The sequence below is a fragment of the Ruditapes philippinarum genome, unplaced genomic scaffold, assembly GCF_026571515.1.
Source record: "Ruditapes philippinarum isolate M1 unplaced genomic scaffold, ASM2657151v2 ctg1192_1_1_1_1, whole genome shotgun sequence".
NCBI classification, from domain to species: Eukaryota; Metazoa; Mollusca; class Bivalvia; order Venerida; family Veneridae; genus Ruditapes; species Ruditapes philippinarum.
This window is the reverse complement of record NW_026865481.1, coordinates 30,672-45,184: the sequence shown is the minus strand read 5'-3', so window position 1 is coordinate 45,184 and position 14,513 is coordinate 30,672. Positions and strand designations below refer to the sequence as shown.

Sequence of the window (14,513 nt, the reverse complement as noted above, 5' to 3'; positions counted from 1 at the left end):
CATTTAAAATTTATTTTTCTATAATAAAACTAGCAAGCTCAAAGCAGTGTAAACTGCTGACATTTTTATACTGCGCTCCATCTATATTCGTTTTTAAACTAAAATTATATTTTTATTTCAATATATGTGCATATATTATTTTCAAACAATATTCATATCAATAAAAAAAATTCCCATCGGCCCTGGGAAATTTTCGAACCTTTTCTGCCTCGTTGCTGCATTAAATGAAGCGGTAAAAATGAACGTAGTTGACATAATTGTACCTGTTCGTTATTGTAAAATCAATTGAAATTACAACGGATTGTGGCTTGCGGTGGCTATTATATTTCTTTAGAAATTTGAGAATAATCCTTACACAAAAATAACAATATACTGGCTTAAACAGAATTCAATGATATTGAAATAAATTTTGTATAAAGTTTACAGGATACGTGAGAGTTTTTTTATCGTTATTTATTTATTTATTTATTTATTTATTTATTTATTTATTTTTAGTTTCGTTTATTTATTTATCTATTCATTTATTTTTTGTCTACTTGTTATTTATTTTTTTATTCATTTTATTTATTTATTTATCTTTTTTATTTATTTATCATTTTTAATTTATTTTTTATTTCAATTATTTATTTATTTATTTATTTATTTATTTATTTATTTATTTATTTATTTATTTATTTATTTATTTATTTATCAATAATAGCTCCTCGTCCACAAAAATAATGATTACAATACATAATCAAAACGCAAAGTACGCAGATCTTACTTGTACAATGATGTAGAGTGAAACAAAAATAGAAACACATATTTTGCATCAAAAGGACAAAGATCGTGACTTTAAATACAAACAGCAGGGCCGTTTATATTCGTATATCGCCTGTAAGCTAATTAATCAAATGTTAGACTTTGCAAAATTCCTTTTATAACAATGCTAATCATTTCAATGTAAAATATACCAAATTTGCTATAAAGCTGACAAAAAAAACGAAACAAAAACAATAAAAAAGAAAACACACACACAGACAAACACACACACGCGCGCGCAAGCACGCACACCGAACATTGATTTTGATTAGGATAAAGACATTATTTTTTCGCAGAATGAAGGAGAATAACTTATAAAGTTTGTCTTGTAGCTACCTGTAAAACTTCATGAATATTTCGTGTAATGTTCTTTTTTACTATAACATTAATACTGCCGATGTAATACCAATATTTGATGATATGAATTATGGATTGCGTCTATGTGTGTACATGATATACAAACGATAGTGATACCGTATGCATTGTAGGAATTTATTTCCCCGAGAAAACAATATTAATCCGTTAACACATGCGATACATAATTCAGTTTTACTTAATAAGTTATCATGCATATCCTTGTCATCGTTTATTTGAGTTGTGTTAAGAAAAAAAAAAGGAAAAAAAATATTTGTTTTGCGGGGGTTTAAAGGGACTCCACTGAGTTATTTTAACATGATGGGACTGAAAAAAAAATGCTTTTGAGATAATTTCTCCATTTGATGCACACCTGGAGCAATAACTTGCATGCAAAATTTGAGATCGTTCGCTCACCTCCGGAAGGGAGGAGATGGGGGGGGGGAGGGCAGGCTTGTAATTTTTTTAAACTTATTTATGTTATACCATACAGTGGTGAGCTTACATTACGTCACATACAAAGGCTAAAATGTACTTGTTGGCTAATATTTAAAGGAATAATGTCAAACGTTTATATTATTAGTTAAGATATTTTTGACAGGCTATATGGCCCGATATAAACGGCTGCTTGGAAATAAATATATTGTAAACAACGGTTTATATAAGGTCATATAACCTGTCACGAATATTAATAACGAATTCATACTACAGCAAACTTTTTTTTTAGAAAAGTGAGATTTCTTAGAAAATTAAAAGCAGCCGCGCATATCAAACTACATGTATATAAACGTCACGATCAATATCCAATGAAAAGTGACGTTACAAACGTGCAGTATTATAAAGTGTTACAAGAACGTTTGTAAGTGAATGTTATAAAAATTGTTTATCCAATGTCCATTAAGACCTCACAGTCACTTACACTTGAATACGCTTTCCCCTATTGATTGTTATTATTCATGCATTTGGTTTATTCCATAGAGAATAATCAATTATAACAATACTACTATATCAATTACACATCTGGGTTTTATCGATCGATGACCAAGTCTCGCTACAGTTGCTATAAAATAAGGAGTTAACTCGGACACTGGCATTATTGCTATTATTGGGATTGCTTCACATTACAAGCAATATGTTCTATGAAAAATGCATTTATATATTTATTATTCGCTAGATATTATCCGGCTTAATATGTAGAATTTTGCAGTGAAATAAATAAATGAAATATTATATTTTTGTCAGTAAAACTGTCAATATAAAACTTATAATCCTGTATTGAATTTCATTAGTTCTACTTTAAAACCATGCAGTAATTGTTGGTCGCGATATTTATCTATAATTGATCTTAAATATATTATATCCTATACAAATTTCGTAACGATATTTTATTCTGTTATTTTTTTAATTGCTTAACTTACTTATTAAGTCATTTATTTGTCTATTTATGTATTCATTTATTGATTGATTGATTGATTGGTTGATTGATTGATTGATTGATTGATTGATTGATTGATTGATTGATTTATTTATTTATCAATTTATTCATTTACTCATTGATAAGATTATTAATTAATTAATTTTTTTATTTTACGAGTAAAACCGCAAACAGATTCAAAATAATACGTACATAGAACTTTTTAATTTAAAATAAAAAATGATTTTTTGATGAGAAAATTTGAAATTAAAATGAATAAAAACACAGTTTGTTTATTTTTTTAATTTTATATTTTAATTAATACATTCAACAGATTGAACGAGAAACTGATATGTATCAATTAACATCTTTGCATACAAATCGACACTGCTAGCACTTGATATTCATTCATTATAAAGAAAATTTATCAAATAGTACTTATAAAATAAATGTCACAGGTTTAAATATTACTTGCTCCTTGGTTCTTTAATTGATTCAAATATACTAAGAAGACAAATCTTAACACAAAAAATACTTTTGATACAAGTCTATTGTGAATTCATAAAAAAATAAGCAGTGTAACAATTTAGCGACGAAATAAAGAAAAAGATATATCATCTGCGTCTCAATAATAGATTATTGTATCATTATAATAATTATAATAATTTAGATTGCTTTCCTTTCATCGGACTGTTCCATGTAACCATCACATATTTTATTGTCAGTAGGTTTTGACGCAAGTGTGAGAGAATTTCAGTGCTTGATTCAGCAATTAATTAACTATACGAACCTGAATATTTGTACAAACGTTCATCAGCGCCGTATGAGAACAACGAAACTGAATTGCCCTTTCTCACCTAAATAACGAATGAATGGCCAAAAGTTAACGCGTCGGACTAGTAATATGAAAGTCACAGGTTCAGCAGATTTCCCCTTTATTTTCGTATGGAGTTTTTACATTGGTTATGTGAAATTCTCAAACCAAAAAAAATACTCCGTACATAAATAAAGGGGAGCAATCTGTTGCATTGTTTACTTAAATTATAAATGTTGTTTTCCTAGATTAGAAAAGATTTTGACAAATTCAGGTAAGACTTTAAGAGCAGATTTACAATTTCCATTTATCACATAAACCGCGGCGCAGGAGTGTAATAAAGCCATTTAATAAAAACGATATTACACTAGACGATATTACACTAGTGTAATAACACTTTGACGTCACGTCATTTGCACTATTATAGCATAAAATCGGCTTTTTTTCCCTCTTTTGCCCATGTTATAACGGGGCCAAAACCATGCGTTAACATAGTCACGCGCTCTTGTTATAGCCCGGTTTTACCTATGCGCAATACATACAGGGCCCAGTAAACAAACAAAAAATGACGATTTGGCCTGTTTGCCAGAGTCATGCGCTCTTGTTATATTGGAATTATTTATTCGAGGGCCTCAGTCGCATAACGGCGAGCAGCATTCAAGTTATTATGAAGTATATATAGACATCGCCGCTTATCTTGGTTGTCGCCCTTTCTTAGAAACGGACAGTTGTCAATGTAAACAAATAGAATCTGTCATTCAGTTTAATCCCCCGATTAACTTACAAAAATGGAAAGCACAAAATAAATATAAGAAAACGTTTATTTATTGACGTTTATATTGATAAATGTTCTGTATGTTTCTTTGAGAGAATAATGTTTTATGCCTGATTTTTTTTTAAACTTGCGTGCTTAAAAAAAAACCAATTCTGAAATTGAATATGATGTCACTGATATTTTTCCTACCGCCAATCTGTAATCATTCTAGGAATTTCTGAGGCGCCTGTTTTGTCTTTGGTAGAGTAATGTTATGTTTTTCTTAAGTTAATATATCTCCAAAGTTAAACTTTGTTAAATCAATTAAAATTCGAAATTTCGTTCGGCTCTCAAGTTGTTGGCCCCGGAAAAAATAAAACGCATACGTAAAACATGTAGAGTTGGATAAATACCGTTCAAGCACAAGGATTTTATGTTTGTGTTTTGTATATAATATACATCATGAATCTGTTTTAAAATTTTATGCTATAATAGCGTCAACGCACGTTTATTTCGTGTTATAAAGTCTGCAGAGTCCCTCGGAACTGTTGGAGCCCTCGCCCTACCGGGCTCGGGCACCAACCGTTCCTCGTGACTCTGCAGACGTTATAACACGGAAAAACGTGCGTTAACCCTATATAAACATAGCGTTAAAGCGCGCTAATGTTAGCGTTACACTATAGGCGCGTCAAAGAAAAATGACTCTTGTTAACAGTTTACCGTTCTTATTTTATATATGTGATAAATAGAATATTATATTCGTGTAGATTCAATACTAAATTTATTGAACTCGTTGAATAAAACAATATTATGCTCGCCAGAGGCTCGCATAATATGATTTTATTCAACTCGTTCAATAAATTTAGTATTAAACCTACACTCATTCAATATCCTCTATATGTATAATGATTTAATCTTAATTACATATCTTTTACATATACACGTATTCTATCATATTTATGTTAATAGAAATAACTATGAATAATTGTGAATTCAACCATGAACTTTATCAAATCATGTTTTTATTTTTATTTCGCATTAAATTCCTTAATTTCCAATATAACTTTATGCTTCACAGAACGCTTGAAATTCGATACCTTTACAGCTACAAAAACATTCAAAGATTTGAGCCGCGTCACGACAAAACCAACATAATGGGTTTGCGACCAGCATGGATCCATACCAGCCAGCGCATCCGCGCAGTCTGATCAGGATCCATGCTGTTCGCTTACCAACTCTATTACAAATAGAGAAACTGATAGCGAACAGCATGGATCCTGATTAAACTGCGCGGATGCGCAGGCTGGTCTGGATCCATGCTGGTCGCAAACTCATTATGTTGGTTATGTCGTGACACGGCTCATTTCTCGTCTGAACATCAAAGCACCTAGATCACGACTGTTCTTATACAAACTTTATAGATATACTATGCCCGTCCTTGCGTAAAATATTCTTATCACATAAATTTATTGAAAGCTATGTTATTCTTACCGAACATATCAAATTTGAATAAAAGAATAAATAAATCATGTATTGGAATCTTTGTTTCCTATTACAGGACAAGTAAAAGTTGGTCTTTTAATAAAAAAAAACTGCAAGTTATATTACTAACACTATATATTCATATTGTAACCACCTATAGTGTGTATAATTTTAAACACAACATATCTTCTTTGTGTGAAATTAAAATATTTTTATTTTATATTAAAGGAATAGGAATGGATGGATTGATGTCTGTCTAATATAAATATTCATCTTTTAAAAAGAGGAACCATGACAGTTTTCCTATTGACATCAAACCTATAAGAGAGAAATTCGTGTTTTAAGACACTATTTTTTACTTGAGAAATAAGTTCATGGGCGCCGCCATTTTTTCGTTCTGTCATTCTCGCGAGACAGACGAGACCGAGATTGTGACGTGTTACACCCACTTCCGGTATAGGTGTACACGCTGGTACAACTGAAATATATCTTGATGAAGAACTTATTGATTTTATTGCGTACATTATATATAATTTATGAAAACATCATATGGAACTGAATTGCTTTAATTAATTAATTGAAGACGCCGCAACATTTATTATCATTTGTCCGATATTCAAGCTTGCTGATAATCCCACCACATGATTAAAGCGATGACTGCTTAATTTTCAAAGATAAACCATAAATTTAATTTGGGAACTATGAGAAACTTCTTCAAATTGACGATATATACTTTTATTTGAACTTAATTTTCGCTAGACAAGCTGTCCAAATAGGGTAAACATCGTCGGTCATGTATCTTTTTTTCAGGTAAAATATCAACTAAATCCAATATGCTGAGGACGCGATTTTCCGCCATTGACGCTAAAAATGAGAATGGCACAGGAAAATCGGCAGCCAGATTAATATCGTATGAAAACAAGGTAATTTAGGCACCCAGTCAAAACTGGTACCAGCAGCAACAGGTTGCCCATTCCCCTATAGTTACGCATATCCTCGGGTTTATCCAGTTCCCTAAAGCTTTTTTCCATGTTATCTACTTACCAAATTCCTGTCCCCGACAGATACGCATTTCTACTACCGTAAATTTAATCCAATAAAACAAAAAATCATAAATCTACTTAACATTTAAAATGATTATTGGTAACTGAAAAAAAATGTGTTGCTATTTTATGGCGTGCTGTAATTTACTACAGTATAATTTGACAGTTGTGGAACCTAATTCCCCCTAAGGTCATGAAGCGTAAAAAAACAGATGTCTATTTCGTCATTAGAATATTTGACAAGGGTGATTAACCAATCAGGGCAACAATGTGCATGATCAAAAGGTCTGTCGGCACAGAGGCATACAAGGAGCAATAAAAATCGTCAGTACACAGTGTGACAGGAACATTTGGTGCAAAATAGGAACAATTAAAATGGACAATGCGCAGTATTAGACATAAGTAGTAAGAACCAGCAATTGTGTGAATAAATTATGCAAATTAGATTTTTGAGCAGCCAATAAAAATGAATATTAGGCTACGCATCATACGTTGACAGATATGTTAACAATTTACTTTTCAAAAGAGTTGCTTAATTATATTTTTGAAATGCGTACATCAATTATAACATATGTTCACACCTTTAAATTTAAAAGTCAGAATCAAACTGCAAAAATTTAATTATATGTACTATTTTAAAGAACACGTTTTAGTGGGTTTTTTATAATGGAAGTGGCTAGCGTACGGGCCTGTACGGCTAGCCAAAGTTTTAGCCGTACGTGAGTCACGTACGACTAGCAAGGACACACTGTATTGGCTAGCCGTATGGCACTTTTCAAAATTTTATGGTAGTCGAAAATGCATATGTTATTTTATGACTTTAAGCGAGGATTTTAACCAAGAAACAGCATTAATTGTCTTCGGATGTTAACTTTTTAGAGATTAATCTCCTTGATTGCTATATATTTATCGATCTTTAAATTTTCATCACACGAGGTCTAGAAAAAATAGCCTTTGCTTGCATTTACACCAATTGAAATAGTTTACAAAATTTTGATATTAATCCTTTTTGTTTTATTAAGTTTAATTTTCGACACCTTTAATATGAAAAAAAACCCAACAAACACTGAAAATGAATGATGTTAGGCTCCTGATAATTGCGACAATTACCGACGGTACTGTATAGAAGTTTGTCCATCAAGGAAAGTTTGCATGTTCCGTGAAAGGCATTCTATAATTCTATTGTCAGTCCCTGGATAGGTTTTAATTATGGCTAATTAATTGATTGACTGTACTTTTATGTTCGATATTTATCTACTGTTTTGAAAATTATATAATTATTTTTGCATAATCATTTCACCGTTTTTTTTTTCATTCAATGTTCTTTTTATTTATTTATTCCACTCCGATCATTTTTTATTCGATCCATGTGCTTAAAATTAACAAAAATGATTTAATTATTCATACAAATAAAACAACAAATGATAAGCATGAAAATCAACAATTTTAATTTGAACGTTCGACTTCTATATAATTTTTAAAAGTGCCGTACGGCTAGACAATACAGTGCGTCCTGGCTAGTCGTTCGTGACTCACGTACGGCTAGAACTTTTGGCTAGCCGTACGTTTCTTAATTTATTATTATTTTTGTTTTGTTTTGATTTTGTAACGTATTTTGAACCATAAAAAATATCCTCTTCACCTCCTGTGAAAATTAAATTGCCTGGTCAATACTTTATTATATTAATATTTCCTTACGATTCAACTAGATTTATCATCAATCTAAAGATGTGGGGAAATGACATCACGCGCACCTGTTTTTATACGACCAATACACAAACATGGCCGCGCTTACTGATTTGTAGAAATCGATGATTTAGCGATTTAAATTTTGTTATCATTCGTTTAATATTATTATTTGGCGGCAGAAAATTTGCAGATTTATAATTTATAGTATTCTTTTTCTGAAATCAAGTTTTTATTCTAACCTTGTCTTTCCCTTTAAAAGATTTTACAGAGACTGTGTAGCAATCAAAAAAATATTTTCAAATATGATATTTGAGCAGATTATATCTTAAAGACCAATAAATTATCATAATAAAGTAGAATAAAATTTATCCTATAGACCTTTTTAAGATCTGTTCAAACATGTTAAAACTCATGATTTTGTTAAACTTAGTTTTATAAATTATTTGAATATACCAAAAGAAATAGCAACATGGAAGTGCATTATGCAGTGATATGAAGAATGTATTTATTGAATTATCTCCATATCGCTGTAAAAAATCGGAAACCTGACGTAAAGCAGATGATATTTTAATGAATTAGATATTCTTGAATTAGCTCCCATATTAAGCAATAACATACATGGAACAAACTGAACTAGAATAATTGTAATATTTTCTATATTTATCATTAATTTATAAGATGAATGGTGTATCGTTCACACTAACATTGGTTATATTTTTTTAACATAATTGATAAATCCATCATTGTCTTATGATCAAATCTTCAATGGAACTAATAATTATCAAAATTATTTTATATTATGTATCTTAATAGAAGTGGTTTAGTCGCATACTTTACATCATTAAAAATTTCAATATATTTGATGTGATTCTAAAAAGCTTAATTCCGATAGTTTCTCTTAGCTTTCATTGTATTAACTTTACTCTACAGATCTTATTCAGAAAAAATAACTTGTAAATAGTTAACAATGTTATATACAAAAAAATGTTTAATACATCACATGGGCAAACAAATAGTGAATCAAAAATGTAATGTTATAAATTATAGTCCATCGCCGATTGTATAGTAATTATAAGTTTATGTATATTAAACATTATTTCCGAATTGTCTCCCTTTATCTACATATTTAGTTTATGAATTTTGATTCTTAACAAATCTGATTTCTTCATACAACATGAATAATACAATGGTTGTCAATTCTATTTTTCTTCCTTGATTATAACAAAAAAACAAATAAAGTTCCTAATATATTACCGCTTAAGGTTTGGACATTTGTGGCCTCGTTCATATTCAACATGCGCAAAATCGAAGTATAAAAATCATAGATATGTTTCTTGGCTACAGAATATATGTTTAATTGATTTTGACAAACGTCCTCTTCAAGAACTGTTTCACTCGATGGCAGATATGTACTTTATAGGCCGCAATACTTTTGAAATTTTGTATCAACACTCTATCGATACGCTGTAAAGAGCTGTAAAGAGCTTTACGTCAGTAATAGATATCAATATCGCTTTGTTGTGTAATTACCAATATCAATCTTGCGTTCAGATATTACTACATTCAGCATGCCTCAAAATGTATAACTGCATATACTTTATGAAATAACGAAGTCATATCACTTATACATTATTTATATAATTTTATGCAACAGGACATTTTCATATATAAAAGATTCATAATACAAACATTTTCTATTCTCATTTGGTAACAAAGTAAAAATAAAACCGTACATTTATTTTGTGTAGCCACTTTTTTGTATAAATCAATATTGTTTTGCATTTATCGTTTCTTATGTAAATACAAGAAAACATAACATAAAATAATTAAAACATTATTCTAGCCGTACTTTCTACTTGAAAAAAAAATGAACTGTACACATTAGCATTTACATAATTGAATAAAACTCTGATAGTTTTGTACAAAAATAATAAAATATCGAATCTTATTTCTAACTGCAATTTAAATTATAAATGGCAAATTCAATTTAAGGTTTTTACATTGTCAACTTGCTTCCCTCCCCTTAGTTAGAAATTATACTCTATGGTAAAATATGACAAACAAGATCAACTAGGAAAGACGGAATGTTCTTTATGCTACATATACCATGCGTTTTGAAACATCATTTTTATTACAATTCATCAATATATAAATATATTTTAGTGCAATATTATACTCGTAAAAATGCATTATTATGAAAAAATGTATAAATACATATATGACACATTTTATAAATCGAAATCATGTCAAAATACACAAAATTACGATCTCGTATGTACATTATTTAACATTGTCAGCATTTATTCATTTTTATGTTAAATACCAATATAATAGATATATTTTATAGAAAAAAGATGTTCATTTTCATGTATAAGTTAGGCGTGATCCTATAAGAACATTTAATAATTAATATTAGGAATTGTATTATTTTATAAAAATCAAGTTACTTCCCTTTAATTAAGAACAAACTAAAATATCGACTTCATGTTTCAAAGATGTACATACTTATATCTCTATTTCAAACAAAATAACGTATCTAGAATGAATGATGATTGAGATCAAAGTTTAGTTCAGCACTACATAATAATATAGTTGTTCATATATCATTCAACTTTTAGCACTGCAGTAGAGTGAGTCCTTTTTACTCGTCTGTGCATTGAGAAAATATATTGTCTATTGTTATCGTCATTGTCTTGTTTTTTCCTTCTTTTCTTTATCTTTTTGTTCTTTTTGATTCTAGTAGGAAGGTCAGAATTGGGTATAGGATCTCCGGGTGCAAGTTCTATGTCTGCAAGAAAATATGAGCTTCGTCACGACAAAACCAACAGTATGGGTTTGCCACCAGCATGGTCCAGACCAGCCTGCGCATCAGCGCAGTCTGATCAGGATCCATGCTGTTCGCTATCAGTTTCTTTACTTGTTATAGGGTCTGTAAGCGAACAGCATGGATCCTGATCAGACTGCGCAGATACGCAGGCTGGTCTGGATCCATGCTGGTCCTGGCGCGGCTCATATATTTAGAACAATTTGAATTAAATAAACAATAAGCTCTATGACACTATTTAAAAAACAATAACAGTAAATATCTTAATCAATTATGTTTATTAAAATAGTACTAAATGTTTTAAAAATGAAATTAGATTAGTATCGTAACATTGCATATAACTAATATTCGTTTAAGCTTATGATTATATTGAAACATATGCAAGTATATCTTCTTAAATTGAAGGAATAAATGCATGTATGTTTTAGCTGAATCAATACCAGATATATCGTAACTGAACTCCACTATGTTCATGTCTGCTTTTGTATCCATAGCAACCAATATTGCACCAATCATTCCATCTGAGATTTGTTGAGTCTCGTCTGCAGCAAATTTCTGTCCTTTCGCAATTGATTGATTAGTAGGATGTGAACATGTAGTGTCTTTGACAGTCATCTGAAATAGTATGTTCAACATATAACCATTTGTATAAATAAGTTACATTTAAATTATTCGTGAAACAACTTAGATAGCACATTCATGCTTTTGTTATGCACAGTTCCTTTTTATTAATGTATCGAAGTAAAGATGATGTTTCATGCTTCCATTCTTTTTATGTGGATCAGATGAAACAGCTTTTTTTGTCCCAAATTTGTCTGAATGCTAAATGCTTATCACCATATTTTAGTCATGCGTTTGACTAATCTAAACGGTGTCAAGAACACCGATCCTGTTTCGTTTCTCAACTATCATAACATTATTCAAGTAATATTTTGTAACATGATATAAAAATACAATATTTTTTTTTAAGTTAAGATCTGACAACAATGGAGGCATAGTCCACACTAACACATGTTTGCCACACGCATGTCAAGCCCAAGGAAACAAGGTTCCACCCGAAAAATTAGTCATTGAATTGAACTATGATAAAATTGTAAGCTACATATTGAAACACACTTGTAATCCAACACTAACATATTCATGTAGCACTAGAATTCAGCAAAAGTGAATCCAATATAACAAATACCAAAAGGTCATAAAAGTTATTTCAAGACTACAAAAATTTTCAATCAAAATCTATATTTTATTGTAATTTTCTTATGGCGATTAAGCAAATATCAGAGATACAAATCAAAACACGAAAACGGAGATCAATAAAGTGTTTGATATTGTCCAAGTTACTACGCTAGCAGATATAAGCTTTAGGATAAATTGGATCATTCCACGATAGTTAGAAATAGATGGAAATTAATTTTAATCCGATGTGCAAATGGCGCAAGCATATATGTCTATTAAAACAATGCGGCCAAATATGATACATTGTCAAGAAATACTATACGCAAACAAAAATGATTATTTTAATGCAATTTAAAGTCTGTATTGTTTTGAAACGTAATTCCTCAAACAATGTTATCAAGTGTTAAAAGATTAACACGCACTCACAGTCGTTATATTCTTGAAAACTATAAAAAAAAAGTCAAATCCGTTACACTTATTATTCAATATCTTTAAGACATTTTCGACATAAATTACTTTTGGAAAATCTCACGGTAGACATAGCCATCCGAAAAACAATAAGGCGTCCAAGAGAAATGTCTATACAAAATCGATTAATCAATACTGGTAATGGAGGATGCCGTGGACGATCTAAGATACTTAAATCAATTAACGAATGAGGTTAATGTGCGTTTCACTGGACAACGTTATCATTCTGTATAGGTGCACTTATATTAGAAATAGTGGAAAGTAACATTTCCTTTAATTTGTATCAAGTAACGAAATTTATTACAATAAGTGTTCATATATTTATTTTCTTCAGTGATTTCACCTACTAACTGAATACAGTAACTGCAGTTATAAACCCGTATATTTACATTGACATCTCGAAACATTTTGCTGTAAAGACATTTAAAGATCAATCATTGCTGCTGATTTTCGATTTATTGAATTGTTTAAATTTACAATATATCTGTTCAGTTTAATAGCACATTTTGATAAATAGCCTGATTATATTTGACTGGTGTCATTTGGTGGCATGTAAAATGTCTTTGTTAATATAAACTATTATATACAGAATCTAATTTAAATGTTTTATCTTCTTAAAGCTTTGAGCTTTCCCATATGTTTTTTTTTAATTTCAATAATGCTTCGTAGAGTAGTATCAAATTAAAACAGAAAATAAAAGTCATTGTGTTCTATTGTTTTTTTCTTATTTCATATATTTGACACAAATCTTTAATCTTGTTGGTTTCAACACAATTAAATAAACAATTCTTCACTCCTGTACGTAGTGACTTAACAATAGCGATTAAATATCTATATAGCCGAATAATATGTGGTGCCAAGGTCATATAATTGCTATAAGGTTTTAAACTTGGAGTCAAGCCAGAACAAAATTAAAGACGAATACGGAGTTTTAGGTTATTGGTTTATCAAGGAATACGCTAATGAAATTCCGACACGACACGGCGAGCCTGTATAAACATATTTAACGGACATATTTAAACATGTTCATGCGATATGTTGCTATGAACTGTCAAATTAAACTTAGATATGGATAACGCTTAAATACATTATAAATTTGGAAGCTGATTCATTAGCTGAATCATATAAACAACTACTTACGTAATAATCACAATTATAAAATACCTCTAGCAATGTAAACACCGTTAGAACATGCAGTCTGTGCATTTGTCTTATAAATAAATGAATTCTTAGGGTTATTTTTTTTTAGAAATTTAAAGTTATTGTAAAACGATGATAAAAAAAGATTGTAATATTTAGTGTACACAATCCAAACATATATTTATTAGATTTATCAACATACAAATTTTAGAAATAAAAACTTACAGTTATTCTTTATTCCAGTAATATGTCAAAACAATGGAACTGATCATAAAATATCTGAGAGATAGTTTCCATAAAATCGTGCTTTTTACTATCTTGTAGTACAGAAAATCAATATAGCGGACAGGAGAGTTAAGTGTACATGACATCGACCAATATTTGCATTAATGGCTGATGATAGTGACAGACAGTAATAATACTGAAGCGCATATAAAATGTTGTCTCCCGCTATAATGTCTTTATTGATAAACAAACATGAGTTATAGTATAGCTTTAAAAGTCTTTGATCAAATATTCAAACGAAATTATTCATATTTATTTCAGAATATTAC

General features: G+C 29.9%; 1 long non-coding RNA gene across 1 annotated transcript; it reads right to left on the bottom strand.

The window, feature by feature from the left end:
- Nucleotides 1–10,174: 10,174 nt before the first annotated feature.
- LOC132729262 (uncharacterized) lies at nt 10,175–14,498 on the bottom strand. Its single transcript, XR_009625592.1, has 3 exons — nt 14,185–14,498; nt 11,616–11,790; nt 10,175–11,139 (listed from the first exon to the last, which is right to left on the bottom strand). It is a non-coding gene; the product is annotated as an uncharacterized LOC132729262 (long non-coding RNA).
- Nucleotides 14,499–14,513: the final 15 nt, after the last annotated feature.